Genomic DNA, 16106 nt, shown 5'->3' with positions numbered 1-16106 from the left:
GGATAAAGGCAGGGTGTATTCAGCAAAATGTTTCTGTCTTGTGCTGTGTCCTGATAAATTATGCATGCTGGCTGCACTGAATATTTCTGTTTGAGAAGGGAGGACACCCACCTCTTAGCATCCATATTGAGAAAAGAACGGTTGTTCTTGGACATCATCACTGCCAATCACCCCTGGACTAAAAGAGGGAGTCTGTTTCCACTGACCCCCAGGGAAGCGGTGAACAGGCTGGTGGGTGGAATGTGACAGGTTTCTCTCTCTGCCCCTCTTAACTGAGGGCAAGAGAAAACTTCCCTGTCAAGGCTTTTGAAGCAAAAGAAAGAAACCTTACAAGCAGAGGGGCTGAGAAACCTAAGTAGATACTATCTGATTATTTTTTAGCACACTCTTAGAAAATTAGAAAAATACTTTGTAGAAAAATCCTTGTGACTGATGGTTGCACCTTGGAGTTTTGAACACTTCACTCACATCCTGATAAGAACCACTCAATTATTTCCAACAAAAAGGAGAATGTTCCCCCACAAAGTGTGTGTCTTCTGGCTCCTGGTTCATTAGCCTTTTGTTGGGTTGATCTGTCTCCCACAGACCCTTGGAACAGCTCCATGGCCTGGGCAGGGGTCGGTGGGGGGGTAAGGGGTGCTGCAACTGGCTTCCCATGTTTCCTGGCACGCCAATGTGGAGGGCACTCATTTTGAAAGGAGTCATATTAACCAAGATAGGTTTCTGCATAGATAACTCTCAGAACCATTGCATTCTAATCCCTTAGGTGACACATTTCTAGGAGGGCATAGATGGGTATTTGTAACACACACACACACACACACACACACACACACACAATTAATTTTTCAAAATCAATTGATATCTGGTCCTTTTCATTAACCTAATTTGCCCAGGGTTAAATCAATCATATCATCCTCAGTTCATGGCACATTATTGTCATTGGTCCAAGCAAGACCCTTTTCTCGTTTTATTTATTTATTCTTTATTTCCATTCCCTTTCCTGTTTTCCTTGCCAGAGCCATTCATTCTAACGTGTCATCGTCAAGTATGTATTGCCTTTTGCTTGCGTGTATTTTTAATTTTTACAAATGGCATTGGATTAGAGATTTCATCTGTTTTTCACTTATTTTCCACTTTACACTATATTTGCTGGATTCATCAGTTACTGCTAACTGCTTTCTAGTCTGCCATGGTGTTCATGAAACACATTTTACCTATCCATTGCCTTCAGTTTCCACCATCATTAACAGAATTGTAATAACCATATTCCTACCTATTAATTTGTGGACCTGCTTGAAAATTTCCTTGGAATATCTACTTGGGAGCAGAATTTCTGAGTCACAAGCTAAGTCCATATTTAATTTAACCAAGTACTGTCAGATTGCAACCTAAAATAGCTACATAAATCTGCACTCCTACTGGAATATAATTTATCTTAGATTAAATTCTCAATTTTCTAACTACTTATGATATTGAGGATTTCTTGCACATGCTTTTGTGCCCTTTATGGACCTCCTCTCCTGTAATTTGATATTTATATTAGCCAATTTTTCTATGTGACTCCTGATGTTTGCTTTTGGTTTGTCTATACGTATCGGTAAAAGTTCTTAGTTAATTTTAAAAAAATCGTATCTATATCATCTCAATCTGTCATCTTCTTCATAGGTTGTGCATGAGGCTCTTTCTTGTCTCCACTAAACAGCAAGAAAAGCTAAACGCATCTTCTCTCTGCTTTTCCTGCAGCCAAAGTGCACCAGGTGATCCTATTCTAGACAGCAAAATACAAACAAAAGCTTTTGTTTTCCTGGTAAAGAGGATGAAGTTCATTGGTGGATCGTGCTTGCTCTTCTTGCTCCTTGGAGGCTTGTGCTGGATTGTTTAATGTTAACTCAATATCCCTTTCTCCCATCCATGCACTTCCTGTACCTTCGGGGCTGGCGGCCTGGGAAGTGCCTTGCTCAGAATTCCTGCCACCAGCGTTTCAGTTGAGGGTAAGCACTCACATGGGATTTAGAAAATAGACGAGAAACAGAAGCCATTTTACTGGTCTTTTGACAACAGTGAGCAGATACATGAACTTCAGCACAGAAGAGATTTTTGTAGAGGTTTCTGGTCATTTTCTTCAGAGTCACCTGCATTGATGCTGAGCAGTGCAATTGTGGTCAGTGTTTTTCTGTGGTACTTAGAGCTTCCTAACCCCAAAAGCCAGGTGCAAACTCAGAACCAGCAATGACCTATGCAGACCTGTCTTCTCTCAGACCACCCTCCCAGCAATTCCTCAAGCACCAAATTTCTTGCACTAAAATCCCCTTTCTGTTTAAAATGCCTATGAAGGTTTATATTTTCCTGAACAGCCTTTCCTGATACAAACAGAAAGTGTAATGCCAGGCCCTGCAACTGCCATCTCATAAACAACACTGAAGGAATGTTCCAACATGCTGAGGATGCTGAGACAGAAAGAGAGCAGGTCCTTGATGATATTAATGAGCCAGACTGTATTATATTTTCACTGCTTTTTATGTGAAGGAAACTAAAATATATTTGTATCAGCCAGGGTAGCCAAGTTTTCTCATATTTTTAGCTACAGCATCCCTAATGTTTGCACTCAGTTTCTCATCTGTAAAATGGAGCTACAGTGAGGTTTAGTATGTAAACAAATACAGAGTGCTTGGCATAGATTAACCTCTAAATGTTGGTGACTAATACTGAATCTTTTTACTAGTCCACCAATTTAAAATGAGATCCATTTCTTCCTCTAAATGAAATTCCCAAGGAGGAGAATTCATGTAAATAGAATATGCTTTTCTAAATTCTAGCCTGGATATTCAGTTCAATTAGTGAATTCCAAGTGATCGTAGTTTTGAATGAATATTTTTTATTGCATTGACAAATAGAATTAGCACAAGCGTTATGTGGAGACCCATGTGGGAAGTGTGCACCATAGCTTAAAAACGTAAGGAAGAGATTGGGCTTGAGAAAGCCCTTGGCAATATAAAGAAAACAGGCTTTAATGGTATGGGTATAATTTTCTCCCTTAATGGAATGTTCTATAAATATTTCTCATTTTATAATGACTTTTAAAAAATCGGGTGACCATTTATAAATGCTCTGTAGGAGACAAAAAAAAAAGAAAGAAAATGTTGATTATATCTCATCAACAGAGGATAACTGGGAGGTCATTATATTTCTTACTCTTTTATGACTATAATCAGCATTTTGTTTGGGAAACTGTTATCTTCATCCAGTGATTTTTACATACTTAGTGTCTTTAATATGGAAAGGTCTTTGGCTTGTCCAGCTTTTCTAGTTATGGTCATAAATCAAGATAATCTGTATCAGCAGAACAAATGAGAGATAAATATTATGATAAAACATAAGTGAGATGTGAAAGAATATTTTCAAAGCTACAATACTAATGAAAAATCATAAAACCATCATTTTTTCCAAAGTAATTTATATGCTTATGCAGAATCTTTTCAAATTTGTTTCACTCTCAGGATACTTAAGGATTACAAAGATGTATTAATATTTTGCCTCTGACCTCTTAAAGTTACCTATGTTTTCAAATCAAGCTTTACCTTGTTTGAGGGCTATAAAAATAAAATAGTTTTATTAAATGGCAGTGCAGAGACGTCATAATTATTTTTACATTGCTGCTGTAACCTATGATTTCTTCGAAAACTTGAGGCTTTTAAAACATAATTTAAAAATCTACTAATAGCAGTATAAAATTCATTTAAGTAAATCTCCTTTTTTTCATTTTTACCACCTTGAACAATATTCTGGTCTCGGTGGACTGACACCAAATTGACAAACCACAGCAAAATTGCTCATTCACTGAACCTGGGAGATAAAACGGCTGAGTGACAGGTGGGACTAATCAGTTCATAGGTAAAAATCAAGATCGGATTTGATGAGGGGATTTCTTGGTCCGTGGTGGATTCAATCCTCTTTTCAATATACTGAAAAGCCATTTTTTGTCAAGTTTGATTTTCATTATTCCCCAACCCTAGCTCTGCCAATGTTTTCTGCAAGGGGATGCCTCCTCAGTGGTTTTCCCTAATTCTACACCTAACCAAATTGTCCGAGGGGAAGTTTCAGCGTTAAAAGGGTGAGAGAAAAATTAAATGCCTAGGCTCCTGTGAAATTTTGTTTTGAAGATCTGCTGTTAGTTGTCAGTGGTTCTCTGAAAAAAAAAAAAAAAAAGCCACACAGTGAGCTGGCTTGACAGTAATAGTCAATTGATTACAGATTTACCTCCTCTTTAGTCCAGTTCTTGCCTGATCACCCAGAGAGGTGATCATTTTAACATTCAAATTAACTTTATCATATTGTCAGAAACCTTGCACAGATAACATTTCCTTTATTCTCTAGATCAGAAGTTCTCAACCAAAGGGTGTGTAGTGCAGGGGATCCTGCCGACTTCGCCATGTGTCACGCAGGGTGTCAGGCGGGGTCTCTGGTCCCACTCCCCACACAAGAACGCAGGGCATGGTGAGGCCAAAAAGGAACACCCACGGAGCCATAGGTAGGGGAGTCATAGCTCTGTACTCTCGCTGGCGGCTGGGTTGGAGACACAGGAACCAGGAGCAACACAATTCTCAACCCTCACTGTGCTGCTTGCAGACTCAGCCACCATCTTCTTGCTAGCTCCCCCTTTTTCTCTTTCTGCTAGCCTAGCCACGGCAGTTATATTCATGGCTAATGGCTCACTGGTTACAGCTGACGGCCAACTAGCCACAGCTGCTGGCCATTTGATCACAGTCAGTGGCCATTTACTACCTGAGCCAGCACCTTTCTATGTGAGGCCGAGAGCCTGGAAATTGCTTTTTGGGGCTCTGTCCCCACACTCCACCCCTACAGGCTCTCGCCTCACAATCTACGCGACAAGTGTCTTCCGCGAGGAGCCCTGTGCGAGGAGCCTGGAGGTGAATGCTATTTCCTGGACACAGCCAAGCTCTCTGGTCACAGCCAGGGTTTCTCAGGGCACCACCAGTACTTCTGGGCACAGCCAGACTTCCTGGACTTCTTAGGGTACCACTAGTCTCCCCGGGCACAGCCAGGGTTTCTCAGGGCACCACCAGTACTTCTGGGCACAGCCAGACTTCCTGGACTTCTTAGGGTACCACTAGTCTCCCCGGGCACAGCCAGGGTTTCTCAGGGCACCACCAGTACTTCTGGGCACAGCCAGACTTCCTGGACTTCTTAGGGTACCACTAGTCTCCCCGGGCACAGCCAGGGTTTCTCAGGGCACCACCAGTACTTCTGGGCACAGCCAGACTTCCTGGACTTCTTAGGGTACCAGTAGTCTACCCGGGCACACGAGGGCCTCTCAGGGCACTGCCACTCTCTCTGGACATAGCCAGACCTCCTGGACACAGCCAGGGCTCTCAGGGCACTGCCACTCTCTCTGGACACAGCCAGACTTCCTGGACACAGCCAGGGCTCCCAGGGCACTGCCACTCTCTCTGGGCCTCTCAGGGTACCGTGCTGGAACAACAGCGACTCACAGTCAAGGTGCTTAATGGTGGCCAGTTAAGACACAAAAGCAAACATCCGCCAGTTCCACTACATGGTGGTAGGTTCCCAAACAAACAGTCAAGCTGTCCATTAAATTAGTGATGGAAGGCAATTCCCCATAGTCCATAGTCATTCGACAGGGCTGTCCTGGGGGTGAAGGATGACCTTGACCTCACGCTCAGCTCCCACGGAGGACTCAGCAAGCCTTTCCTCCTGGGACTACAAGTCCTGCATCCGGGCTGCCTCAGCAAGCACTTCCCAGCCCACCGGGCTGCAAGGACCTTCGCTTTCTCCGGCCTCTGCTGGTTGGGGAATCGTCCACGTCTTCCCACCCCTCCACGGGGGTCCAGCTCTCAGGCAGCTGCTCCTCCTGGTCTTCCTGCAACTGAGTGTTCATATGCACAAACTGCTCCACCGCCCTTCGGAGAGCTTTGGCCGGCACCGTACCCTGCTCGCTGCGCCATGTGTAGTGCAGGGGATCCTGCCGACTTCGCCATGTGTCACACAGGGTGTCAGGCGGGGTCTCTGGTCCCACTCCCCACACAAGAACGCAGGACATGGTGAGGCCAAAAAGGAACACCCACGGAGCCATAGGTAGGGGAGTCATATCTCTATACTCTCGCTGGCGGCTGGGTTGGAGACACAGGAAACAGGAGCAACACAATTCTCAACCCTCACTGCGCCGCTTGCAGGCTCAGCCACCATCTTCTTGCTAGCTCCCCCTTTTCTCTTCCTTTTCTCTTCTTCTCTACTAGCCTAGCCACGGCAGTTATATTCATGGCTAATGGCTCACTGGTTACAGCTGACGGCCAACTAGCCACAGCTGCTGGCCATTTGATCACAGTCAGTGGCCATTTACTACCTGAGCCAGCACCCTTCTATGTGAGGCCGAGAGCCTGGAAACTGCTTTTTGGGGCTCTGTCCCCACAGGGTGTTTCTAGGTCACTGGAACAGTATTTCCTGAATAATCACATTAATTCTTTCTCTGTCTCTTTAAGGGGTTCTGATGGGTTAAATATATTTTGTAAAAAAGAATCTTGAGGCCCCACTCTTTCTCCTCGTCATGTCTCTTTAGTGTGAGACTTAAAGGCATTCAATGGGTTGCTGTGTGGTATGGGGCTGCAATTAATGTTAAAGTCTTAACCCCCAGTACCTCAGAATGTGGCTGTATTTGGAGGTACGGCCTTTAAAGAGACAATTAAGGTAAAATGAGGGCCCATATGGGTGGAACCGAATCCAACATGGCTGGTGTCCTTATAGGAAGAGATTAGGACGCAAACACAGAGGAAAGACCATGTGAAGACACAGGAAGAAGACAGCCATCTACCAGCCAAAGAGAGAGGCCTCAGCGGAAACCAGTCCTGCTGAAACTTTGATCTTAGACTTCCAGCCTCAGGACCATGAAGAAAATAAACTTCTGTGGTTTAAGGCACCCAGTCTGTGGCACTGTGTTATGGCAGCCCCAGGAAACTGACACAGTCTGGGCAGCGGCACTGATAATATACTCGTAGGTCCAGAGCTTCACGGGTGATGGAAACACTACAGCGATGGGCACGTCTGGGAAGACATACGTCATGTTGTTTGTACAGACGTGAGAGAGTGAGGGCTGTGCACCTCCGCGGATTCAGGGCAGCGTGAGAAATTGAAGAGAAGAGCATCCCGGCATCACCGACACAAGGTCCAGAAGTTTAGGCTGCCAAGAATTAATCCGCCTTTGTTCACGAGGTTAATTTACTTTCAAAAAGCAAACGATCATGCTGAGTGAAATAAGTCAGATGGAAAAGGACAAGAACCACATGATTTCACTCATGTGTGGGATATAAAACAGGAAGCAACAAATCAATGAACAAAACAAACAAACAAAACACTCATTGACACCGACAACAATATGGTGGTTACCAGAGGGAAAGGGGGCTGAGGGGAGGTAGAAAAGGGTAAAGGGGGTCAAATATCTGGCGACGGAAGGAGACTAAACTTTCGGTGATACACAATGCAATATACAGATGATGTGTTATAATATCGTACCCTTGGAATTTATATACTCTTATTAACCAGTGTCACCCCTATAAATTAAAAAAAGCAAACTACCAATTGGTTTTTGAGACTCAGCTAATCCTAGAATGCTTGTGATATAAACGGCCACCCCCTGCCCAACTCCAGTCCATCTCCGTGCCCCACAGCAACCACCTTCAGCTCTTCTAGCTGTGTTCTCTACTATTAACTTCGTATTTTAAATAACATGTTCATATTCTTCATTTATTAATTGAACAAATTCTTAATGAGGTGCATGCAGTTCTAGCTGTAGGTACCCAGCAGTGAACAAGAAGAGTAAAATTTCACTGCCCCTATAGAACTGACGTTTTTATGTTTATTATTTTATTGGGGAATATTGGGGAACAGTGTGTTTTTCCAGGACCCGTCAGCTCCAGGTCAAGTTGTTGTTTTCAATCTAGTTGTGGAGGGTGCAGCTCACTGGCCCATGTGGGAATCGAACCAGCGGCCTTGGTGTTAGTATGAGCACTGCGCTCTAACCATGGAGTCAACTGGCTGCCTCAGAACTGACATTTTGTTGGACAAATAAAGTGTACAGTAAATTGTATAAGACATAATGTGATAGTGTTTTGAAAACAAAGCAGGCAAGAGGGGTAGGGAGCATTGAAGTGAGGGGCACAATTTTCAATAGAGTGGGAAGAATGATCGAAATAAGAATGTGATGTTGGAATCTAAAAAAGAAAAGCAGAAAACTGGAGGTAGGCAAGGGAGTGACTCATAAAGATATCTGAGGGTGAAGATTGCAGGTGGAGAAAATTACAAAATGCAAAGCCCGTAGCTTGGAGTTCTATGAGGCATTCTAGAAACAAGAACAGCAAGAAAGCAGAGTGAACAGGGTGAGTGGCTGACAACGTGGCCGGAGAGGACAGGAATGTGAATGGGGACAGATAGTGTAGGGCCCGGTGACTCTCATTCTGAGGGGTGGGAGCCTTTGGAGGGTAGTGAGCGAGGGAGTGACAGATCCAACATCAGACATAGATTTCCAAGGAGCCTCGCTGGCTGCTGGGATGAGAGTAGATGGGAGAGGGTGGGGCTGAAAGGAAGCAGTAAGATGCCACCACATCTGGCCTAGAGAGTGAGAGGGTGGGACTTGCGGCGTATTTTGAAGACAGAGTTGGTAGGATTAGCTGACAGATTAGATGTGGGGTGCATTAGAAAGAAAGGAGTCAAGATGACTCCCAGCTTTTGGGCCAGAGGAACTGGAAGAATGGGATTTCCATTAAGAGCAGGGGGTAAGATTTTAGAAAAATCAAATTGAAAAGGGAAGAGCAAGAGTTGAGTTTGCACATGTTAGTTGTCCAGGACAGTCTTCGTTTATCCTGTTGTCATAACATAGTTATCAGCAGCTTCATTCACTCCAAAGACACCCCTGTTTGGCTGACACATGCCACCTTGCTGTTGGACATCCGAGTGGGGATATGAGGGAGGCCGAAGAGAGTGGTGTTCAGACACAGGCTGTGCTGGGTACAGACCTTCAGATTCTTTCACATCTCTAGCACGTGCCCATCCAAATAGACTTAGACTATTTAAACACATCACTTCCATCTTCCATGAGAGGTTTCACTCCTAGTGTATTTGTGTACTTAACAATAAGTATCTTATGTGCCAGGCACTGTTCTTGGTAGGTTATCAATGTTAACTCACTTTGTCATCGTAACGATTTTACACAGGAGAAAACTGGCTGTAGAAACTTACACTGAAAATTTCATATTTCTATGAATTTCAAAGGTATTTTCCCATTGTTTTCGGATCCCAGTGTCCAGTGTTGGTGTTGAGAAATCATTTTTATTTTTAATATTTGGTATGTCCCTAGTTTTATAAAATTTCACGAGCTGTGCCTCGGTGCAAAGCATTTGAGTCATTGTGTTGTGTCCCTATAATTTGAAGACTCATGTCTTTCAATTCTGGGGAATTTTATATTAGTTCTTTGACAATTTCTTCCTCAGAATTTTTTTTTCTTTTTCTGGAACACCTATTGTTGGATTTCTTGGAGTGATATGATTTTCTCGTTTCTATTTTATTTTCTATGTCGCTCTAATTTTTGGAAAATTTCTTAACTTCCAACTATTCTATCAAACTTTTTTTTTGTGTGTGTGTGTGTGTGGCTATTTTTAACTTTCAAGAACTCTTCTCTGTTTGGCCTCTTTGCTTAGCAATTTATGTTTCATTGGCACAATGCTTTCTTTGATCTCTCTGGGGATGTTCATTTACTTTTGCGGTTTTCTTTGGCTTCCTGTACCATTTTGGCTTCTATCAGTAGTGCCCTGTGCTTTGTGCGTTTGATTTAGTTTCTCCATGTCAGGTTGGAGCCTTTTCCCAAATGTCTGATGACCGCTGGTTTTCTGTTCATATCAAAGTATGAGACTACAAGGGTACAAAGAGCCCTCTGTGCCTGGGTAGCACTTTCACCCAGGAGGCTCATCCGCAGCAGGCTAGCTTTGTATGAGGGCACCGCCTTATCCCACACTTGCCAGTTCCTGAAGATCTTTGTCTAGGTATGCTTCCATTTCTCCAGAGAAAAATTCTGCCTGCGGACCACTGCACTGGAGAATGGGGCTGGCTTCTCACCAACCAGCATAGACTTCCACTTCTGCCTTTTGTCTTTTGTTTTGATCCGTATCCCACCTTCACTCCATCCTCACCTTGCTTGGTGCGCCTCAATTTCGAGACTCTCAGGGTCTTTTTCTACCACCATTTGATTTCTGGGAGCTGGTGAGGATCTGGCTTTGTGGAACAGGAAGCAGTTCCAGAGTTCCAACTCACATGCAGGTTTTCAGTCTCCCTGCTGTGAACCCCTGGCTGAACCGCTAAGTCCTGAGCAGGCTGAATGGACCTGGCTATCTTTGGTGTTCTCTTTTCTAAGCAATAGCTAACCTCTGCTGTATCTGCTTTTGTTCTTCCAAACTTTTACTACAGTGTCTCATCCACTGTTGTCATCTTTCCTGTTCTGTCTGTCTTTTTGGATTTGATTATTATTTTTTTTTTTAAAAGAAAGTTTATTTATGTCAGTTTTTCTTTTTCGTGTTTTGAGTTTGGTTAGGGTCAGGAAATAGATGGATGTTTGCCATGCAGTTACTTGACCTTTGGTCTAAAAACTTATGTACAAAAATACATAAATACATACATAAATAAATAAAAGGGGCAAGGAAATCCTCTTGGTCTATATCTTTGAGTCAGATAACTGCATTTTGGGTTAGAATCAAATTTATGCCTCTGCATCTTACAAGTTTCAACCTTCCCCTTGAGAAAAAAAAGAAATACGTAAGGCAGGTCAATCTCTTCAGAGTTAGTTTTGAAATGCACTGAATGAAAAAAGAAAATGCTAGTTCAATTCCTTTTTTTTGTCTAGAAAACCTTCAATAATTCATGAACCGTCATCAGTTATTTTAGGAGAAGCTAGCCCCTCTGTTAGGAGGCTGGCTTTTCCTCACCTTGTTAACAGTATTTTGCTCTGATTCTGACTTTCTACGTGACAGCAGAATAGTTTGAGAGCAGTTTACTAGGAACAGATCCTGCTCTCCCACCAGGGGTGGAGTCAAGTCTCGTGATGCATATTTGCACTCAGATGATGGAACAGTCTGCCACCCCAGAGAGCTGGCTGGGCTTCCGGAGAGTCAGATCAGAGTTTTAGGGGCCATCCAGGTTGCAGTGGTTAAGCAGGGCTGGAAGCAGTCTGCTTGGGTCTCAATCTTGGCTCCTCTACTTGCTATCTGTCTAGTCTTGGGCAGAAAACATAATTCCTGGGCATCGATCACCTCTTTCACAAAATGGGTGCAATGATAGTGCCTACCTCATGGGGTTTTGTGATGATAAAATGAAATAAAACATGCAAAACATTTAGAAGTGTGCTAGCTTATAATAAGGAGTCAGTACATTTTAGTTACTATTATTATTCTATGTCATTTTATTTTTTGTTTTATAATTTCATCTATTGTTACTTATGTGGATGACTTCTTTGACAATCAGCTCTAATCCTTCCCTCGGACAAAATACCGATGGATTTTATATCCTGTTGGCTCCTAAAATAATTATATATAGTATGTAAACATATAGTACATCTAGTACATATAATACATTTATAGTACATAAGTAAATATGTACTCTATATGGTACATATATAGTATATATAAACATATATATGTATATATGTGTGTGTGTGTGTGTATATATATATATATATATATGTATATATATATATTCAAAACAAAAGCTGAAATTTAGCCTGTTCACTTATTCCCAACCTACGAGGAAAAAGTAGATTTCCTAGTATATTTGTCTTTTTTTCCCTTAGAATAGCCCTAAATGTTTCTCGAAAGAAACTGATATGCACAAAAATCACTTTTGCATGGTTTATCATGTGTATTTGCATATAAAATGGTTTTCATGTGCGTGCATATAATTTTTTACACTAATGGTACCATATTATATATGTTGCTCAGGAAGTTGTGTTTTTACTCAACGATGTGTTTTTGAGATTTTTCCATGTTGATTCATGGAAACTTAATTCATTGCTTTGAATTCTGAATACCATTCCAGTGAATAAAAACACCACATTTTATGTACTGGCAAGTATTCCAGATCCTGCAGTTGCCTCTCAACTGAGGAGCCTGCAGAAGGATGTTGGAGTCACACACTGAAAGAGGCTACTCCCTGAAATTGAGGTTTCCAGCCCTTTCAGCAGCTCAGTTCAGTTCTCCATTCCCTGCTGGACTAGGTGTTTCCTCCCTTGCCTGTCGGTGCTCTCACACTGCTATTTCCTGCTTATTGATCAATGGGATTAGAAGGCAGTCCAAATAGAGATTCTCTGCATCCATGTCTTACAACTGCCGAGGGGCATCCAGGTGTCTGGCCAGTTAGGAGCACTGTGGCAGGGTGGTGGGGTCCTAGGAGGAAGTGGGGTGCATTGCTATAGATGGGTCCCTCCCCTTGCTCACTCTCTCCTGCCCCGTAGTTGGACTCATGTGAAATCAGACACCAAGAAATTGTTCAGGGCATGTTTTGAGCAAGTTAATGCAATCATAAAATACAAATAACAGTCATCTGAATTGCTAGAATAGTTGTGAGCAATAGCTAATTAAATAGATTATAAAGCACTTCTTTTATTTGCAAAGTGCCCCATCGGAGAGGGAGGCTTCGAGGAGGCTGGCATCAGGTCAGTACAAAATCTCCTTCTCAGAAAAACAGACTTCATCTTGCAATTCATGATGCTATAAAATTTCTAATTTGGGGATTTGTGAAAAGATGCACAATCTGTTGCTTCATACAGTCCAGGGCTGGGTACAATCGGGCCCATCTGCCGTTCGCTCATTGGGAAGTGACTTGAGTATGCTTTCTCTTTAGCATTTGAATTTCAGGTGTAGGTGTTTAGAAGAAACAGTTACTAAAATTAATCATATAGAGACGTAAACTTATAAAGTTAAGCTGTAGGCTTGGGCAATGCTGAACAATAATTCCATCCAGGGATCTTGGCAGAAAGTTCCAACGGGCAGATATTTAAGACAAAGCTCCAGGGGCTACTTTACTACCGGACCGAAGGCTGAAATGGGGCTGGTTGTGCCCTGGCTCTCGGGGCTGTTGGTGGAGTAAAGCTCTCCTTTGGGTTTCTCTGATCAACCTCTGACTTTGGCTTTGCGCATTCTTATGCACCATGAAAAAGTGCTTTTGGGAACGGCAGTTTGAATTCTCTCAGGAGATATCTAGTAACTATGTAAGGAAAAAATAAAAAAAAAGAAGGGTAACTCTCTCAGGCAATGTATTTTTTTTTTCTAGTAGCTTGGGAATATGTTTAGTAGCTAAATTTTATCTTTTTGTTTTTGTTGTTTCTGTGTGAAAAATGACAGAGAAACCTATCGAGCAATTTTACTTGAAACTTGTCATCATGTTTTTATTTATTTTTATATACTAATCACCCTGATATTAAGAAGGGAAGACACATGTCTAAGTGTCTGTTATAATTAGGTCAGAATTTGGTGAAGAAAATTTTAACAGTGGTAGTGAGCATGCAGAGGTCAAGAGGGAGTTTTATTATTTTTTTTAAATTAACAAACATTTTTTGTTTGCCTACTTTATGTTAGACTGTATCCAATGCAGGATTAGGGAAAACAAACATGATCTTCGCCTTTCTGGAACATTCAGTCTCATGGGAGGCTCAAAATAAATAATCATGCTAATGCATATGTAATTCTAAATCCTGGAAGTGCTGTTGGTTGCTATGGAGTATATCACTGTAAGGAATGATCTAGCCTGGAGAATTAGTGAGTGCAGCCCCTCGGACACATCTTCTGTCTTGAGATGTGACGTGTGAATAGGATTTAGGTGGCCCTGAGGAGGTGGACAAGCCTGGAGGTGTGAAGAGATTTACTTGAAAGGGACCACACATTTCAAGGCCTTGGCGAGTAAGCCTCCTTCCTTCCTTGGGGGACTGAAATCCCCTATCATCCCAGGGCAGAGAGAAAGGGCAATAAGGAAGAGGGGAGGCCAGGAATGAAGGGAGGGGGTGGGAGAGAGAGGACAGGGAGGCTGCCCTGAGGTTCGGCTAATGGCAAACCAGTGAAACGTTTAAACCCGATCATTCTGGTTGTAGAGCAGACAAGGAGATGAGAGGGGCTGGGGAGACCCATACATATGAGGAGAAAGAAAGGATGAAAGTAAATGAGACAGAGAGAGAAAAAGTGAGAGAGAGAGAGAGAGAGAGAGAGAGAGAGAGAGAGAGAGAGAGAGAAAGAGAGAGAGAGAGAGAGAGAGAGAGCGAGCGCTGAGTTGAAAGCTTGAAGTGGTTAAGTTTTAAAGTTAGAGCTAATTATATAATCCTGAGATGATTATAAATTTTAAAATATTCCCTCCCCTTTTAATACCAGGGTGGTTAATAGAACGATATACAAAGAGAAATACAATCAGCTTCAGGTACAATTGTTTATCGACTTATCTACCATGTTTCATAGAAAAACAACAAAAATAAAAGATACACTTTAGCTGGTTCAAACCTGGGCTCTGCCATTTGCCAGCCATGTGACTCTGAGAGGTTTCTTTTCTTTTTGTTTGTTTGTTTTTTTTTTTACTTTTTAAAAAATTAAATGTATTGGGGTGCCAATGGTTAGTAAAATTATATAGGTTTCAAGTGTACAATTGTATAATACATCACCTATATATCCCATTGTGTGTTCACCGCTCAGAATCAGTTCTCCTTCCATCACCATGTATTTGATCCCCTTCATCCTCTTCTACCAAAGCTCTGAGCAGTTTCTTCAAGCTCTGATCCTCAGGTCCTTCATTTCTGGGAACTGGTGCTAACGATATTCTGTGAGTTGAACGAGGTAACATACGTGATGTGTGTGTGCACACGCAGGTGCACGTGTGTGTGTGTGTCCCGGCTTCCCTTTCTTTATGACATTGCAAACTAGGCATTTCCCAACTGTCTCAGTGTAGACTCTCCTCTTTGCTCTTTCTTAGTGATGTCGCTTGTTGACTTTATGCAGTGACTCCATACTTAACTCCAAATGGCCTTAGTCCGGAATGAAAGCCTGGAACCTGACCTGCCTTTTCAATGTCTGTGAGCACCTTTCTTTCAATGTGTAACTAATACTTTAAATTCTAGTAGGTCTATATGGAGATTCTGTGAAACAAACACTGACTTTGGAGAAGGTCTCTTGGGCAATTACTGCACTATTTTCGGCCTCGTCTTCTATATCTATAAGGCCAGAGGGAACTTGGCCTAGAATCAGGGGTCAAACAGTACCTGGTTTGTAAATAAAGTTTTACTAAAACACAGCCATATCCATTTGTTTACAGAGTTGTATAGTTGTCACAGAAACCAATAAATGGTAAATCCTAAAATATTTACTCTCTGGCTCGTTACTGAAAAAGTTTGCCACCTATTAGATTAGATCATTAGTTTCCAAACTTCCTCTTCCTCCTCCCCCCTTTCCTTCCCTCTCTCCCTCCTTTCCTTCTCCTATTTTTTTCCTTCTTTCTTAACATCTGAATCCGTTCTTCAAACAATTTATTACATGAAAGCCCAGTACAGAACACAGATAAAAGTGTTCTTCCTCTATTTCAAAGGTTTGCTGTGGGGGTGGTTTGCAGTTACTTCAATCTGAACGTCATTGGACAAAATCATTTTTAAAATAATGATGTATGTTGAAGTCCTTAATCTTGAGAGCTACTTGCAGTTTTTAGCAAAATACTCAAGTGATAGAATGTAGTGGTGACCCCCACTACCAAGTTCCTTCCTTCCCCAGCCCCCAAATCCCTTCCTCTATTTGTTCTCATCCTTCATTCCCCGCTGGTTCCCCACCACCCCTGCAGGTCAGTCTGAGATCTCTGGGGCTCCTGCTGTCTAGCTACCCAGGAACTCTGTCTGGCAGTGTCATACTCTTGGCCCTGCCCCTTGGAACACTGTCCCCAGTTTCGAACCTTTTCTGGGTCTCCTCCATGAGGAAGAAACGTCGACTTCATATTCTTCCCTTAGAATCTGTTTTCTACGGAATGACAGCTGGCTAATCAGATACATTCAGGCTGTTAATTTTATAAAG

This window comes from Rhinolophus ferrumequinum, chromosome 8 (genome assembly GCF_004115265.2).
Source record: "Rhinolophus ferrumequinum isolate MPI-CBG mRhiFer1 chromosome 8, mRhiFer1_v1.p, whole genome shotgun sequence".
Classification (NCBI taxonomy): domain Eukaryota; kingdom Metazoa; phylum Chordata; class Mammalia; order Chiroptera; family Rhinolophidae; genus Rhinolophus; species Rhinolophus ferrumequinum.
This window is presented reverse-complemented; position numbering follows the sequence as displayed.